This window comes from Lolium rigidum, chromosome 4 (genome assembly GCF_022539505.1).
Source record: "Lolium rigidum isolate FL_2022 chromosome 4, APGP_CSIRO_Lrig_0.1, whole genome shotgun sequence".
Classification (NCBI taxonomy): domain Eukaryota; kingdom Viridiplantae; phylum Streptophyta; class Magnoliopsida; order Poales; family Poaceae; genus Lolium; species Lolium rigidum.
The window spans coordinates 248,792,135-248,811,879 of record NC_061511.1 but is presented as its reverse complement, the minus strand read 5'-3'; positions in this window follow the sequence as shown (position 1 = coordinate 248,811,879).

Below are 19,745 nucleotides of genomic sequence, written 5' to 3'. Positions count from 1 at the left end.
GTGAATTTGTCGTACATTACTCAGGAGATTTGCTTCTAGATTTAACTACATACATATGGACCAGAGGGAGTACTAGATTTGCTGCCATATTGGGCAAACAACGAGGGCCAAAAAAGGCACAAATAATTGAAGAAGACAGAAATGCAAGCTTCTCTAGATTTGATAGTACTGATTTGGTGAAAAAAGACAGAGAAAGAGGGGGAAAAGGTGCTCTTAAAAATGCCAATTTGCGCCGAGAGAGACAGAACCCAGCTCCTGCTCACGTACAACCAAACGCGGTCTCGTCCTATCCCACGCGGTCCCTTTCTACTAGCCCCACGCGACGCAGCCCCACACGTCAGCACGGAACGGTCAACTAAACGGGAATCCTCCCGTCTGAGCTCCTTCTGCGGGTTTCAAATAAGGGCTTGGGGAAAACTGAGGAAAAACATAAGGCTATCTACTTAGTATGTACCTTTTTGTAAAATAATTTCTTACATGTATTAGAAACTACCCCTCACTCATTCGCAAAAATAAAAAACTACCCCTCTCCTTTCTGGATGCACCCGGGACATTGTCATCCGGCCCTCTTCTGGACAAACCCCCTCGGGAAGGACAGTATATTTTGCACATTTCGCTACTAGAGTACTTCTAATTCCACCGCTTATTTTTCTAATCCATTAAATCGTTAATTAGATGACCAACTGATGGAAGTTGCGATAGATTATTAGACCAACAAGTGGTGAATTGTGCAAAAGATAAGTCCGTGTTTTATGCAAAAGAGTGATATGGAGATCTGGTGGAATCTTGAATCCTCTTCAGTGGTAGGCATGCTTCACTTATTATAGCTGGAGTACATTGCGTCCCTGGTGCATTTCGTCGATCACCGATCAGCTATTTTTGCTTATCCCGAAGAGAAGGTAGTAGCCTTTTCAGTGCTACGGAGTTGTCTGTTCACTGCTTGCTTTGTCTTCTCAAACGTCTCTCTTCTTGTCAGTCTCGCAGGTGAGACTCCCCTCCCCCCTCCTCCGCGCATCTGTCAAATATTCTGCCTCCTATTTAAAAGGACATTGCCACCGCTCGTGGGCCCCGCGCCTCCAGTGGGAATTGATGCTTCTCCATCGGAGTGTAGGACGAATGACAGAACAAGATTCGGGAGATAACTAATGTAGCAATACTGATATTCTATGGTCCAACATGCGAAGATGCCATTTACGGGATTTAACTTCGCTGACTTTGCCAGGCTGACTTTGCCATGACTTTGGGTGACTGACATGTGGACCACACTTGTTAGTGACTCAAAGACACTGAATTTGGGGACTCCTGAATGCTTCGTATATTTCTGACGGTTTCTGAATTATGTACAACTTTTGTAATATTGGTTAAACTAGTTTTGACCAGGGTTTGTGTAGGGTGGTTGAATTTTTTTTGGTTGGTCTAAATGATGTAATCTTATTCCCTTTGGAAGTTCAGCATTAAACTCTACTAGTACAACCGTGGTGGTCTTGTGATGTAGTACTCTTTTGATGCATTTGTGATGTTGTAGTACTTTTTTTTTGAACTGGTATAGTACTATCTAAGAAAAGTACTCCCTCCGATTCACATTCATTTTACACCAAGAAATATGGATCAGAGCGAGGGGGTAAATTAAACATGGCATCTCGTGCATGAAGCTTGACAGATCGATCATGTTGGCTAGAATAGCAATACAATGCTGCTCATTAGGCAAATGCATGCCATGTACGATAGTATACATCCAGTAAAGAAGTCTATACTGACATTCAAAAAAGACTACATTGGGGATGAGAGTCAATTGGGGCATCTACAATACAGAAAATCTTGCTCGTAGCTGATTTTGGCTAAGAGGGTTTTACTCAGATTACACGTGCCACTTTCCTTGTCTGCAAAACAAGTTCCAATAAAGGAAGAGGAAAGAAGAGGACATTGTGGGCGAGATTGAACACCTTTTTTATGTGTTAAGATGAGGCCTCGTTTAGCTGAGGATTTCGACTTAGGCCTAACAGCTCAACACACCCACAAATAAATCTAATTGTGCGCACCACCGTCAGCAAAAATAACAAAATTAGCACACAAGATTAAGAACAAAGTGAATTTAAGTAACTTGGTTAGCTTTTCAAGCAATATATTCAGAGAAAGAGCACACATGTTCGGCTCGAAATAATCTTAAGAGAAGAACAATAAATCTAAGGCACCCCACTTCATCGGCAGAAGGGGCGCGACAACACATGGATTCATACCGAGTCGACGCTGGCTCGTAGAAGGGCGACCGCGCCTCGAGGATGCCGACGACGTCTCCACCTCGGTCTCACATGTGACTGCTTCTCGGCGGGCGGTGCGCCGCGCCATGTAGAATATCTATCAAGAGAGGAGAGCCCGATGACGCTACCGACGCCTCAACCTTGATAGCACCGACCTGTTGCTCCACACCGAGATGCGCCACGTGCAGGATTTAGTGGATGCGACAATTTTAGAGATATGTCATGATCGTTGTAACAAATTTCAACGTGATCATGATTTGATCCTGCACTCGTCCTTGAACATAAGTACTAGTACAGTCTCACAATTTTTTTATCATTATACTTTGCGAGATTTAGCGGAAGCGCCAAATTCAAAGATAGATCATGATCATGGTAACACAATTTTCAATGTAATGATGATTTGATGTTGCACTCGACCTTGAACATAAGTACTAGTACGGTCTCACAAATTTGTATCATTATACTTTGCAAGTTTTAGCGGATGCGCCCATTTTCGAGAGGTAGATCATGATCATGGTAACAAATTTTCAACGTGATGATGATTTGATGTTGCACTCGACCTTGAACAGAAGTACTACTACTGTCTCACAATTTCTTTATCATTATACTTTGCAAGATTTAGCGGATGCGCCAAATTTAGAGATAGATCATGATCATGGTAACAAATTTTCAACGTGATGATGATTTGATGTTGCACTCGGGCTTGAACAGAAGTACTAGTACGGTCTCTCAATTTTTATCATTATACTTTGCAAGATTTGGCGGATGAGCCAATTTTAGAGATAGATCATGATCATGGTAACAAATTTCAACGTGATGATGATTTGATGTTGCACTCGAACTTGAACAGAAGTACTAGTATGGTCTCACAATTTTTATTATCATTATACTTTGAAATATATAGCGGATGCGCCAATTTCAGAGATAGATCATGATCATGGTAACAAATTTTCAACGTGATGATGATTTGATGTTACACTCCGCCTAGAAGAGAAGTACTAGTACGGTCTCACAATTTTTTTTATCATTATACTTTGCAAGATCTAGCGGATACGCTAATTGCAGAGATAGATCATGATCATGGTAGTGACCGATATTCAAGGTGATGATGATTTGATTTTGCACTCGGCCTTGAACAGAGATACTAGTACGGTCTCACAATTTTTTATCATTATACTTGGACCTTAGCCAAATTCAAAATCTCATAGCGGCAAAACTTCCCGCCCACAAAATACAAAAAAATCACACGCTTTCAAATTCCCATTCTACCCCTGTGGAGATGACAGCAAAGTCGGTTGGTGGGGGGGTCTGGCCGTCATTTTTTGGATCACCACCTCCCTAGCCCCGGAAACCCTCCCAAAAAAAATTGGGATTTCTATTTTCGTGCCCTCGGGTCCTTAGTTGTACTCAGTTTTCCCCAGCTCCTTAGTTTTTCCTCAGTTTTCCCCAAGCCCTTGTTTGAAACCCGCGAGAGCGGCTCGGACGGCAGGATTCCCGTTTAGTTGACCGTTCTGTCACGTGTGGGGCGGCGTCTTGTGGGGCCGCGTTGTGTGGGCCCGCGTCGCGTGGGGCTGGTAGAAAGGGACCGCGTGGGACAGGACGAGAAGCGTTTGGTTGCACGTGAGCAGGAGCTGGGTTCTGTCTCTCTCGGCCCCAAATTGGCATTATTAAGTGCACCTTTTTCCCCTCTTTCTCTCTGTCCTTTTCACCAAATTAGTATAAAATCTAGAGAAGCTTGCATTTCTGACTTTCTTCAATTATTTGTGCCTTTTGGCCCTCGTTGTTTGCCCAATATGGCAGCAAATCTAGTACTCCCTACGGTCCATATGTATGTAGTTAAATCTAGAAGCAAATCTCCGGGATAATGTACGATAAATTCACGAGTCATAGTAAATCAAGAAAACTAAGTACGGCCAACAAAATATAGTAGACTAGGGATAGATAATCCCTAGATAATATGGATAGATAATAGGCTGCATACACAGCGAGCCAACATAGTAACGAGGTTCTTTACGACACCATCATACTAACATAACAACAAGGGATCCCTAGCTAACAACAAAGGGATCCCAACAACAAACTAGGAGGCAGCGAGCGGCAGCACACGTGCGAGGACTCCGCCTAACCCATCCGGCTCTGCCTCCACTTGTTGCTCTTGCTCCCCTTGGGAGCCTTGGGCTTGAGCGGAGGCATGCGCCCGGCGGAGATCTCCACCCGCCGCAAGCCTGCGGAGGTGCATGCCGAGCGCCACGTGCTTGGCGCGGAAGGAGTGGACGTTCACCGTCGTGCCGACTTTGGGGAAGGTGTTGCCGATGTTCTCGGCATGCGTGACGAGGCGGTTGAAGTCCGTGGCGCCGAGTCTCCCGGTGCGAAGGGGCACCTGTACACCTCCTTGGCGAAGTAGGAGATGTATCGGCCGACCCGCGGCCTCCGCGAGACCTCGGCGAGTCTTGACGTCCTCCTCCTCTTCGTCGCTGCCGACGTCGCTGCCGGACATCTGATCCATATCAAACGGAAACTAGTGAATGAGTTGCAACGATGACTAACGTACATGATAACAAAGTTAAGAAAAACGAGAGTCAACCTCGGTTAGAGTGGACATGATTATATATCTACGGGGAAGGTGTTAGCGAACTAAAGCTCATACAGAACAGATTTGTACACGGCAATGGTTCGCTGAACCCTCCCCGTAAAAATTTGTGCCCAACCATTCATCATAGGCAAAGAAACGATTCTAGATCTGAACTAGATCTAAACTTGAACACATTCGAGATTATTTGCAAAATTAAACGGTTGATATCTTTTGATTAGTGCATAAAATAACTGATTGAGATCCCATGATTACTTGCATAAATTAACTGATTGAGATCCAATATTACTTGCATAAATTAACCGAACAGCCGAACCCCAAATCTTAAACGAAATCAAGAGGTGATCAAAACAAAATGGAATAAAATCGGCGCAAATATTAGCCCAATACTCATCCATCTACAGATCCATCTACACCAGCAAAAATAGGGTTCAAAAAGGAATGGGGAACAAAAAAGAAGCAAACCGTAGTTACCTCGTTCCATGGGTCCTCCGGGGAGGTGTGGTAGGGGTTCGGGGGCGGGACGTACGGCGCGGGGTCGTAGGGGTCCCATCCCGCCGGGATCCGACCGCCACCGGCGGCGGCAGCCTTCGATGCACCGGCGACGGCGGCGGCGGCGGCGTCGTCGTCCGTAGAGGGGACGGCGCCGAAGATGGAGGCGTCGCGCTTTGAGCCCACCTCGACGATGGGATTGGCATTCTCCTTGTCCATCTCTCCGGCGGAGGAAGAGGAAGAGGGAGAGGGAGAGGGTTTTTTGCTTTGGAGAAGATGATGGGACGTGGGAGAGTTGGCGATGCGTGAGCGAGTGAGAGTGACGAGAGAGAGTGCGAGGAGGCGTCTATAAAGGCGAGGGGTGGTTAATGCGACCCGCGTCCTACGCGTGCACGGGTGCACGTCCGCACGTCTTGGACTTCACGCAACGCGACACGCGTCCACGATTGCACGTCTCGACTTCTCCACCGCGACCCGCGTCTACGCGTCAACAATTGCACGTGTCCTCGAGTCTAACCCTGGAAATTTAGATATACTCAGGTATACCCTCCAGTCTTATACTAGCATTTTTTGTGTGCTCAATTTTCCCCTCGAGTGCTAATACCGGCTAGTGCCATATACTCAGTTTTACCCTCAAGTGGCTGGTCAACGGAGAGTCAACAAATGGGATTAACTAGTTAAATGAGTCATTTAATGTGCAAAAAAATCCTAAAAAGAGTGGCACTTACTCATGGAGTCTTTACCACAAATTGCCACTTCTCAAATCATAGATAAATCATAGATAAATCAAGTTTTACCACAAATTGCCACTTCTCAAATCACCTAGTAGCTATGAAGGTGCATGGTTTTCCACAATAAGCCCTTCCCAAAACAGCTTCCCCCAAATCATACTTTGTCTAAATGAGGCCACAATTCTCACACTGATGTATATTGGTATTGCAAATAGTTTGAGGTAGGCCAAGATGGGTTTCATTGTACAAAACAAGCATTTTCCATTTTTTAAATCTCATATTTGAATCCCTTAGTCTATTTACTACTCAGGTTCCCTTGGTTTCTTGATAGTACTCAGTTTCGCCCTCTCTCTTCACAAATTCTCGCAGACGTGCATCATCGCCCTGATTGGTCTAGCCCATGTCACGCGGATCGTGCCCGCCGACCGTTGATCGTATGATATAGGGAACGGGCAGGATAACCCCTCTCTGTCTCTCTGTTGGCGTTATTTTTCACGCAAAAAATGATAAACCATTACCGATTTGTTGTTACCATTACTTTTCACGCAAAAAAAAATGATAAACCATCACCGATTTGTTGTTGCCATTACTTTTCACGCAAAAAAATGATAAACCATCAACAATTTGTTGTAGCCATTACTTTCACGCAATAAAATGATAAACCATCAACAATTTGTTGTAGCCATTACTTTTGACGCAAAAAAAATGATACAGTAAACCATCACCGATTTGTTGTTGCCATTACTTTTCACGCAAAAAATGATAAACCATCACCGATTTGTTGTTGCCATTACTTTTCACGCAAAAAATGATAAACCATCAACAATTTGTTGTATCCATTACTTTTCACGCAAAAAATGATAAACCATCAACAATTTGTTGTTGCCATTACTTTTCACGCAAAAAATATGATAAACCATGCATCACCGATTTGTTGTTGCCATTAATTTTCACGCAAAAAAATGATAAACCATCAACAATTTGTTGTAGCCATTACTTTTCACGCAAAAAATGATAAACCATCTATCTTTGTATAGAATGATAAACCTATCACGTATGATTTTTGAGGTCATTTAGAGAAGCGAAAAAACCTAATTTGTTACAAAAGCTGGTTTCGAGTGAGACCTAACCAAGTTTGGCATACATGATGGCATACCTATAACAACAAGGAATATCTAAAAGGGAAAGTTTCGAAAATTTGAAATTTAGGGTGAAAATGATGCCATACATGATGCTTGTTTTTCGAGGTTTTGACCCGAAAATCAATTGGGTATTATAAAGGGAAATAAAATGTTCGAAAAATGTAAAAACGAAACAATCTATCTATCTATGTATAGAAGATCAGCTGTATGAAATTTGAGGTTATTTAGAGAAGGTAGAAAAAATCACCTTGTTAGAAAAGCTGGTTTCAGCGAGACGAAACGGCATGCGCTTAAGCAAAGTGATTTTTTCGAACATCTCCAAATGACCCCAAATTTTCCATACATGATGCCATACGTGTAACAACAAGGAACCCTATCTAAAAAGTGTCAAAAAAGTTTGCCCAACCGTATAGCTCTATCAAAAAGAACCTCACCATGGCGCTAGTATAATTTTGGGATAGTTACAAACTTTCGTTACCTAACCTTCAACATGAAACTTGTTTCAAATTCATTTTGGCCTACAAGAAACAAATCCCAACTTGATTCGAGCACCACAGCCTCCAAACGATGCCGATGCCGATATCGGCATGGTCGGAACGGCTATGCTCGCCGCCACTCGCTAGGTCAACGTCGGGATGCACCCTCAATCCCGTCCCCTCATTCGATCACCGACACACCGGAGATACCGCCGAGGCAAATGCCGAACGTACATGCCGATGCCAATGCCGAACATGCATGCACGCCGCCGTGGGCACGGCCACGCCGACCCGCTATGCCGGACGCCACGGACCGCCGCGAGGTCTTTCCCTTCGCCACCACACTCTCCTAGCACCCACCTATACACGCCGTAAAGGAGAGACACTAGTTTTCTCTACATTGCTCGCGTTCGTGTCCGACACGGTCAGTCAAAGTTTTGAGGTGGTCGTCGATGTCGTCGACCATTTCTTCTCTTCTTTGCATGGTTAAACGCGTCTAGTTCATATCTATCTAATGCGTCCGGGTCTCGCCTCATGCAGTTCTTTGTGGACGTCGATCTCATCTCGGCACCCCGCATGCCACCTCCTCCGTGCCATCGCTCGTAGAGCTCCGTTTAAAAATCTAATCCTACCCGTGTATTGCCCCTTGTATCGGCGTCATGGCCCCACTTGTCATTTGATATACCGAAGCCCCACTCGTTCGCGTTTTGGTCGGGGATACGGCGATGCTTACGGTCAAACAAAGATGCATGGTCCGACGTGTCTTTGCGAGGCTCTACGTGGCCCCACTAGTCAGAAGATAACGGTCAACCGTCGGGCAACCGGCTGTTACATCACGTGTGATGGTTTCAGACAAACGTTTGGGTAAAACTGAGGAAAAACTAAGGAGCTGGGGAAAACTGAGCACAACTAAGGACCCGAGGGCACGAAAATAGAAATCCCAAAAAAATTCATTTCCCTCAGTCTCTCATCTGAGACCACCCACCGGAACTTCTCAATTCCCTCTCTCTACCACCTCCACGACCACCGCAACGGAACATCCCCGCCGGACTTCCCTGGCCTACCCGAGGCCTCGCGATCCTCGTCATCCGGCTGCCTGCCGGAGCCGCTTCATCGACGTCGTCATCAACCGGACCGGATCATCCCCGCCGAACCTCGAAACCATATGCTCATCCAGCAGTCCTACCGCGGTCGCTTCCAGCGCTGCGGTATCGTCCACCGCATCGGATCTTGCTCACCGACACCGATGTGCATGAACCGAATCTGCTTCACCGGCGCTGTGCATGATCTAAACTCTTCTACTCGTCGCTTTTCTATTGCTTTCCTGCAAGTTCTTGTTTAATCTTGGGGAACCTCGTTTGTGCTAACGACGCGCCGTTACGTCTTTGCGGATTAGATGAGTAACCATGAAGTTTAATGGCCGTCTCTCCAACCCCAAGGAGCACATGTAGTGTACTTCATCACCGGATCTATCAACCCCAGGAAGATCTCGTCGTGATTCCCACAGCAGTGCTTCTCCTAATGTAAGTCCCTTGTTTTAGCGCCATGTTCGGGTTCGGATGCCTGTTTGTCTGAAGCTCTTTTAGTTCATTCCTAGTTATGACCGTAACACCTTGCTATTTTCTAGTTCATTGCTAACTTCAAGCGATTGAACATTTTGGTTTGCATTCCCTGCTCTGTAGATGTAGCCATCATAACTTTTGTCTTGCTCATTCGTTGTTCATGCCAATCTTGTTCTCCCTGAACATGTTGGTTTGCATTCCCTGTACTACGGTGATGCCATTGTTATTTCTATCTACTTCGTCGTAAGCTAACAAATTAACTGCCTGCTATTAGTTCCTGCATGCTATCGCTCTGCCATCCTGCAGTACAAATTTATTTGAACTCGTCACAGCAGCTACTTCCATCATAATTTTGTCTGCCATCTGATTCTTCAAAAGCTGCAATATTAACTTGTTTCTCTTAATTGGCATGGCGCTCACATATAGAATTGTGAACATATTGGTGTGCATTCCCTTTTCTACAAGTTCAGATCCCACTATATTCCGTTTCGGTCCATCCTAAGCCGTAGCATTAACTATCCTCTATGTGTTGCTCATTACAACTTTATATCCCGAAACAAATTGATTTGTTTCCCTTATCTACAAGTTTATCAGTGATGCCATTATAACTCCTATCTGTTTTATTCCTAGCTATTATAGTAACATCCTGCTATTATTTAGTTCATGGCCAATTTTAAGTAATTGCACATGTTGGTTCGCATTCCCTGCTCTATAGCTTTTGGCATCGCAACTTCTATATTTGGTTTACATTCCTTGCTCTGTAGATCTAGCCATCATAACTTTATCTTGCTCAGTTGTTGTTACAAAAATTATGGCCTGCTACTATGTTGTTTGTGCCAATTTTTTACTCCATGAACATGTTGGCTTGCATTCCCCGTACTACGGGTGATGCCATTGTTTTGTATCTAGTTCATTGTAAGCTAACAAAGTAAGGACTTAGTTTGGCATGCTATCACTCGCTATCTAAGCCTCGTAGTACAAATAAACTTGTCATATTACTAGATAATAATTTTGTGTGCCATCTTGTTCTTCAAAAGCTGCATTATTGACTTGTTTCTCTGACTTGGCATGACGCTCACATATGGAATGCTGAACATATTGGTTTGCATTCCCTCTTATACAAGTTCACAGGTGATCCCACTATATTATGTATCTTGCTCAGTCGTTGTTACAAAATTTATAGCCTGCTACTATGTTGTTCATGCCAATTTTGTACTCCCTGAACATGTTGGTTTGCATGGGACTCGACAGTAGTAAGTCTGCTGTTTCATTCTAACATGCTCGGTATATTGGTTGTTGGTATGCGGCATGCACTCTTTGTTTGCTTATTGTGCGCATTACAATGATCTTGTTATAACGACGAAATGATGAGTTCCAAATTCTTTGGCAAACAATATTGTAGTGTCTTTGCCTTTCCATTGTTGCTTGTCTTAACTTGTAATGTCTTTGTTTCAGATATAGGTGCTGCATGGACAACTTAAAAGATTGCCGGATCCCTTCATTGTATTGCTAGGTTTAATTACCATTCAATTTCTCTGGGTTCTGTAATATTTTTTCAATGCCTTGCAGTAATATTTAGTTAGTTTTTATAGTTCTTTCGCGCATTTTTTCTTTGGTGCTTGTGGTAAGTGAGGCTATCCGACAGAAATCAATGCTGCGTAAATATTCTCAGTATCTAAATCACGAATTCCCATCCCTTAAACGGCCCAATTAAGCGAAATCACATATGTGCCTGCCCGCAAAATCCTAAAGCGCCTATTATGCCGGCATATAAACAGCAACTAAACGGGCTGGCCCACTTACTTATTGGGCCAGCTGTTATCACCGGATTTTGGCCAAATCAGGAGATGGGCCGTAAGTGAAGATGGGCTTTGAGGATTACACGTGGAGCATCTTTGAAGCGGCCTTGCGCTAAGAGTTTGGGCTAGATTGCCCATGTATCTGTAATATAGTAGATCGCATCGTGTTTAGAATTAAAAGGTAGAGTCTGGCCCGTGCACGGTTAGGTGCACGCCTCAATTAGAAAGTCCCTTGGACTATAAATATGTATCTAGGGTTATCGAGAAAGGAGGACAATCACGTTCACAACAAACACAAATCAGGCGCATCGCCACCCCTTCCTTCGAGAGTTTCTTCCGGGTAAGCATCATGCTGCCTAGATCGCATCTCGCGATCTAGGCAGTATACGTTTATTCGTCTACCTTGTGCTGCTCGTGCTGAAGCGTTGTTGATGGCGAGCAGCACTACTTATCATTAGGTGTTTAGGGGCTTGCATTGATGCTTTCTCGTGCATATCCGCTTGGCAATGCCGTCCCTCGACATCTAGCTGCCCTTACACCTATCTCGGGTGTAAGGGCAGCATCTTGCTTGTTCGTTACTTAGTAGATCCGATCTGTTATAGTTGCTCCTTGTTCCGCAAGGATTAGTTTAATATCTGCATAGTTAGGCCTTATGCTGGGGTCGGACGATCCGGTAGTGCGTTAGGTGTTGTTTACCGTTCCTACAAGGGATGTTCCGGGAATTGACGTAATATTGGTTTTTAGGCCTCTTGTAGGGGTAGTTTGCATCATCTTCCGTATCTGCTAGGCCCGACTACGCGTAGGACGTTCCGGTTATGCGGTGAAAACCCTAAGCTGTCGTAGATCGTTTTAGCTTTGTTTTGATCAAGCAGGATCCCCATGTCATTGCAAATCCAACGTGAACCATGGGGCGATCGGCTCTTTGAGCCGATCCACGAGGCAACCCGAGAGCCGATAGGGCTCGTATTTAATGTTTACGTGTCTACCATGCGAGAAAAATCGAAGCAATCTAACACCTTCCTGATCGGGTCTACGTCGGTGGCACGCCCTAGCAACCGCCAGGACGTGGCCGGAAGACTTGCGGGACGACGCGAGGTGCCGGGGTCCACTAAGCGGCCTTGGGAGCCTCCCGGCTCTTCGTGTTGCTTAACCATTGCCCGCCGGTGGGTTTTGGCAGGTAACACATTTCGGCACGCCCGTGGGACAATCTTCCGCAACATCCACGTCAACACCGACCTCCGAGATGGCAGAGGAGCAGATCACATACGAGGATCTCCCCGCGGAACATAAGAAGAAGTACGATGAGTCGAAGGCCATCGTTGAAGCCGAACTCATCGGCTCCTTTGAGAAGACCCGTTCGCACGGCATCGGGTTCAAAGGATTCACACCACAAGGCGTCCTCGAAGGGTTGGATCTGTCTCTCCCTTCGGAGGAACGTACTGCAGCCCTGCGACAGGAAATCAACTACGTGGTGGCTCATTCGCTGCATCGGCATTCTGAGAGCCTGGTAAATACTTTGGAGCGCGTTGCGCTCCAGGTGGTGCAAGAGATCATGAAGCATCAGTACTCCCCTTCAGGACCTGCTCTAGGGACTCACCAGGGAGAGGTGCAACTCCACACCAGGCCACCATTGCCGTACGCGATGGCAGCTCCACCGGCATACGTTGTCTACAAGGTTGGAGGTGATCCGGGCGACTATCAGTTCTTATATGAGCCGCCCAAGGAGATCCCACACGGATACGTGTGCACGTTCGTGCCGGACTGCAACAACTGGACGCAGGCGATCCAGGCTCCAACAGAAGGAATTGCCGGAGCAGGAGCAATTGTTCCGACAGGAGGGACGGCTGCAGCAGCGGGGAGTTTGGGAGCAGACGCTGAGAAACAGGCGTGGCTAGCCAAGTATGCTACTGCACCAATTCATGAAAGCTCAGCTACTACTGCCTCCACCGCGGATCAGATCAGTGCAGTCTTGAGAGACCAGTTCGGCATTCTGCCGAAGAAGAAGATAATCGGCTATTCCAAGCCGTACCCCAACGAGTTTGACCTGATCCCACTACCACCTAAGTATCGGCTCCCGGACTTCACCAAATTCAGTGGGTCAGAAGGATCTAGCTCAATCGAGCACGTGAGCCGATACTTGGCCCAGTTGGGCATGGTTTCGACCATCGGATCAGCTACGGGTGAGGTTCTTTTCGCAATCCCTCACCGGTCCAGCTTTTGGATGGTACACCTCGTTGCAGCCAAATTCAGTGCGATCATGGAAGCAGCTAGAGGAACAGTTTCACACACAATATCATTCAGAAGCTACTAAAGCTGGCATTGCCGAACTAGCACAGGTTCGGCAAAGGCGAGGAGAGACAGTGTCTGAATACATTCAGCGTTTCGGAACTGTCAAGAACCGATGTTATTCGGTTCATTTATCTGAGAAAGAAGCAGTCGAGCTGGCCGTGGTAGGCCTTGCAGCGCCATTCAAGGATCTGACGTTCCAAGTGGAGTACAATTCGCTGGCGCACATGGTCCAGAGACTGACCTTATATGAACAGCGCCATCCAGAACTGTACCAAGACAAGTACAATCGCGCGATAAGCCTGGTCAATGCTGATGAGGATGAAGATTCTGCGGAATATCAGGAAGTCGCGATGAGCTGAATGGACTCGGACGGCAGCACTGTGTCCTGCAAATGGGTGAATCCACCAGGGCCTCCAAGAGGGTTTGACTTTGATGTGAGCAAAGCTGAGCAGATTTTCGATCTGCTGCTGAAAGAGAAACAGTTGAAGCTACCCGAAGGCCACAAGATCCCTACGGCACAAGAGATGAGCGGTAGGCCATACTGCAAATGGCATCATACGTTCACGCACACCACCAACGACTGCAAAGTATTGCACGCACAAATTCAGATGGCGATAGAATCAGGCCGATTAACTTTCGGACAGTTTGCCATGAAGGTAGACATGCGTCCGTTTCCCGACGTCAACATGGTGGACCTAAGCCACTCCATAAGGGAGCCAGGGTTCTCTTTTGATGTCAATATGGCAGGGCTTGTGAGCCGCCATGGAAAAGATAAAGCAGAGAGCAGCCACTCCCGTGGCAAAGATAAAGCAGAGAGCAGCCACTCTCGTGGCAAAGATAAAGAGGAGGCCGTTCCACGCGACCGGCCCCAAGATGATGATAGACGGTACCTAACCGAGGAGGAGGTGAGAAGCGTGCGGTATCAACGTCCACTATCCGTACATCTCCTCAACAAATATGAGCAGCAGTACGACCGACGTCGGCGCTACGACGAAGACGATGAAAGATATCGTCGGTCTGATGCAGAAGACAGGAGGTATCGTCAGCATGATGGAAACAACGAAGGGTACGAGCGTCACGCTAGAGGGAGGTCAAGGGAGCAAGACAACATGGATAAGCACTGGGACTGTCCTTTCTTCAAACATTGCTGGGACTCAGGAATGAGCCGATTGCCAACAATCGAGAACTGCCTAGAATGCAAACAGCAAAGGAGGAGGACAAATGAAGTTCAGTGTTCGAGCGTCTAGGGCCTCTCCCACCTCATAATAAACGAGCTGAGTCATCTCAAGAAGAAGACTTTGAGGAGTCAGATGGAGAAGAAGATAGGTATCACCGGCCAAGGTGGTGCCCTGATGGACTCAGCCATTCTCAGAAGCGTAGGGTGCAGCGGCTGCGAAACCTGGAAGAAGCCGAGGCACAGTACCTGTACACGTTGAGGAAGGCGCGGCCCGATCTGGCCGTGAAAATTCAACAAACATTGGAGACGAAGGCGCGCCCGCCAAAGAAAGTATGGCGCCCTAAACAGACGAAAGCCGATGCACAGGCATCGGCTGATGCCGATGCAGAGGCATCGGCTGATACAAACATGGTGTCCGTGATCCCGACAGAGTAGCAGGTCCAAGACATTGGACGTACGTGGCAAGGCCGATCCCTGCGATCGGCCCTCAAAAAATGAAAAGCAAAGGATCTTATCTCCAGCATGTCACGTAGCTACAGTGGAAAACCAAGAAATGCTAAACCTTCACGAAGCATTGCAATGAAAAGGGAGGCCGATTCCCGCAATCGGCCAAAATTATCCTCGACGTACGTTTTGTCTGTGTTCAGCATTGATCCAACAGATGCCTGAAGAGCCGATACCATCAAATACTTGACAGAATCGGCTCGGGGGGCACATAGATGGATGAGACACGAGGATACGAAGCGTGGAGTGGATGTCAAATGCCCAGCAGAGCAACTCAAGTATGGGGGCCGATGCATAAATAAATCGGCCATAAAAAATGCAAAAACTACAAAGATTTTAAGCACAGCCGATGCGCAGACATCGACTTAAGGATAAGAAGCCGATGCATGGCCATCGACTCAAGGGGTACGACTGTTACAAGCAGAAGCCTAATGGAGCAGTCACCGAGTTACGTAGCGAGGCTCTACTGGAGGAGCTCCTCAGTGGAATTGTTGGTGGCTCCATTAGCAAATCTTCAAGATCAGCAGCGCCTGCGTAAGCATGCAGATCAGGTTAGGATCATGAGAACAGCCGATGACCATCCAATTGGCTGTGACGTTTTCTCCTAGGGCTTGACCAAGGTGACAACTTCATCAAACATCCTCACCAGAAGCTGCATCAGTCTGCCCGAGGTGATGAGCCAATCTGAGCAGCAAGACGCAAGAATGGAGCTAGGAGGAATTCGAGGGCCACTACGTTTGAGGCTTCTTAGTTCAAGGGAGCTGCTGATCCTTCCAAAGCTGTCCTAGTGCATTGGCTCCTTGGGCGTAAGCTTTCCTGCCCTGTTTTGATGAAGAGCTGGAGTGGCTTGATGACCCACAAGTATAGGTGATCGCAACAGTCTTCGAGGGAAGTATTACCCAATTTATTGATTCGACACAAGGGGAGACAAAGAATACTTGTAAGCCTTAACAGCGGAGTTGTCAATTCAGCTGCACCTGGAAACAGACTTGCTCGCAAGAGTTTATCAGTAGTAACAGCTTTATGGCAGTGGAAATAGTGAAATAACAGCAGCGGTGAAATAAAGACAGCAGTAGTGATTATAGTAAACAGCAGGATTAAAATACTGTAGGCACAGGGACGGATTTAACGGGCGTTGCATGGATGAGAGAAACTCATGTAACAATCAAAGCAGGGGCATTTGCAGATAATAATAATACGGTATCCAAGTACTAATCAATCAATAGGCATGTGTTCCATATTTAGTCGTACGTGCTCGCAATGAGAAACTTGCACAACATCTTTTGTCCTACCAGCTGGTGGCAGCCGGGCCTCTAGGGAAACTACTGGATATTAAGGTACTCCTTTTAATAGAGTACCGGAGCAAAGCATTAACACTCCGTGAACACATGTGATCCTCACATCACTACCATCCCCTCCGGTTGTCCCGATTTCGTCACTTCGGGGCCATTGGTTCCGGACAGCGACATGTGTATACAACTTGCAGGTAAGATCAATAAACAATGCATATCATGATGAAACAATAACATGTTCAGATCTGAGATCATGGCACTCGGGCCCTAGTGACAAGCATTAAGCATAACAAGTTGCAACAATATCATAAAAGTGACATCAACGGATACTAGGCACTATGCCCTAACAATCTTATGACTATTACATGACCAATCTCATCCAATCCCTACCATCCCCTTCAGCCTACAGCGGGGGAATTACTCACACATGGATGGGGGAAACATTGTTGGTCGATGGAGAGGCGTTGGCGGTGATGGCGGTGAAGATCTCCTCCAATTCCCCGTCCCGGCGGAGTGCCGAACCGGAGACTTCGGCTCCCGAGACGGAGTTTCGCGATGTGGCGGCTCTCCGGAGGGTTTCCGGCGACTTCGACTTCCCCCGTGCGTTTCAGGTCGAAACCAGCAAGTAGTCCGAAGGGGGCGTCGGAGGCCGGCCGAGGGGGCCACACCACATGGCCGCGCGGGCCCCCCTGGGCCGCGCCGCCATGTGGTGTGGGGCCCTCGGGCCTCCACCTCCTTTGCCCTTCTGGCTCCGTCAATATTCTGGTAAAATAGGCCCTTCCGCATAAATTCCGAGGATTTTCCCAAAAGTTGGATTTCTGCACAAAAACGAGACACCAGAGCAGTTCTGCTGAAAACAGCGTTAGTCCGTGTTAGTTGTATCCAAAATACACAAATTAGAGGCAAAACAATAGCAAAAGTGTTCGGGAAAGTAGATACGTTTTGGACGTATCAACTCCCCCAAGCTTAGCTTATTGCTTGTCCTCAAGCAATTCAGTTAACAACTGAGCGATAAAAGAACTTTCATGAACACATTTGCTCATATGATGTATATATTCTCATGCTATGGCTAATACTTAAGCAGTTCATAATGAGATACATGCAAATAAGATCATCCAACAGCTATGTCAATCATGGAGAAGTACCAACAATTAATAACAAGCACCATGAATCATGTATATAAGCAGGATTGCAATGTTCATAAGAGAATATGATAAAGTGGTATCTCGCTTGCTTGTATTTGATCGGCAAAACATAAATGCCGAGGCACCTCTTGAGTTCATAGAAAGACTAGAAGTAGTGATTGTCAAAGATAAAAGCATCAAAGTTATACCACAATCAATCATATTTTGAGACAAGCATATTATACTAAGAATGACAGTTGTGCTCTCAAGACAGTGCTCAAAGAAAGAATGGAGACACAACATAAAAGTAAAAGATTGACCCTTCGCAGAGGGAAGCAGGGATTAACATGCGCTAGAGCTTTTCATTTGTAAAGCAGGAGCAAAATTATTTTGAGAGGTGTTTGTTGTTGTCAACGAATGGTAATGGGTACACTAACTACCTCATCAACCGGACTCACAAGAGCGGCTCCCATGAATTTATTTTTGGGTGGCACTCCTTCCAACCTTTCTTTCACAAACCATGGCTAACCGAATCCTCGGGTGCCTGCCAACAATCACATACCATGAAGGAGTGCCTTTTTATTTAAGTTTTATTATGATGATGACACTCCCCCCAACCTTTGCTCACACAAGCCATGGCTAACCGAATCCTCGGGTGCCGTCCAACAATCACAAACCATGGAGGAGTGTCTATTTAAGTTAATTAATTCGGGACTGGGAATCCCATTGCCGGCTCTTTTTGCAAAATTATTGGATAAGCGGATGTGCCACTAGTCCATATGAGAGTCCGTCAAAAGTAAATGACAAGGTTGAAAGCTAAACACCACATACTTCCTCATGAGCTATGAAACATTAACACAAATTGAGAAGCATTTTGAAAGTTTTAAAGGTAGCGCATGAGAATTTACTTGGAATGGTTTGAAATGCCATGCATAGGTATTTATGGTGGACACTTTTGGAACAACTTGGTTTTCAGGTGTTTGGAAGCACGAGCGGCGTTCCCGCTTAGTACAAGTGAAGGCTAGCAAAAGACTAGGGAGCGACAAATCAAGAGAGCAGTAACTGTCATAATCATGCTTGCGGCAAAATAAATTAACTGAGGCATAAAAGTGATACAAGAACTCTGAAGCAATATAAATCATCGAGGCTTAATTGAATTTTTGTTCAGTCATATGCATGCGTGAGCATGTGCCAAGTCGATATAAATGAATTATTCAGAGGAGGATACCACAATGCCATACTTACTTATGAATAAAACAATGCAAGCAAACATCCATGACATGCTACTCATATTAATAAATCGGAACTAAACATGAGAGATCATGAACTACTAGACTTTCTCAAATAACATATACCTCATATGAACCAACTAAGCATGCTCATATGGATGAGTATATGTACAAAAATGAAAGCAAATAGAGTTCATACCAGCCTCTCACCACAATCGATTGTCGTAGATCGTCATTATTGCCTTTTCACTTGTGTAACTTGGATAATATGAAATGAAAACCACGCTCCAGCCACCGAAGACCATTGAACTCATGATGAACTTTACAAACCAAAGAAGAACAGCAAATATTTTTGGTATTTTCGAATTAGAAACAAGAGCGAAAGAAAACAAGCAAACAAAGCAAAATCTTTTTGGGTTTTCTCATAGCAAACCAACTATAGCAAATAAAGTAAACTAAGAGCAAAGAACAAAATAAACAAATGGTGAAGAGAAACAACAGAAATATTTTTGGTATTTTTGTGTTTTAGGAAAGAAACAAAGCAAAAACAAAAGAATGCAAACTAACAGAAACACAGAAAAGCAGGATGACAGAAATCTGCCAAATCCTGACAGCAGTACAGAAATCGAAATTAACAAAAATCTTCCATTGCTCAGACCAAAAAGTGTTCAACTAATGAAAGTTAGATAACAACCTGGGGAACATGCTCAAAAATTGGCAACTCAAAATAACGTTCTGGCTGTGCGTACGAATTTTTTTGGTAACAGCACAGAATCTGTTTTTGGACAGCACTTCCCCAAATATCATCTCCCTCTCATTAGACAACCACTCTAAGAGACTAAACAAGTATGTACAAGTATCCAGCAAGCATAATATGCAAAGAATGAGTGATGCCGGTATACCTCCCCCCAAGCTTAGGCTTTTGTCCTAAGTGGAGTTCATTCCCACGGTCCCCATGAAGTGGTGTCTTCGTAATATGACGAAGAACGACCCGGTTCCATGTATGTGCTGGAGGAAACGTCGGGGTACGTGACGGTGTAGTCGTAGGAGGGATCGGCGTTCTCGGAGTCATGTTGCTGG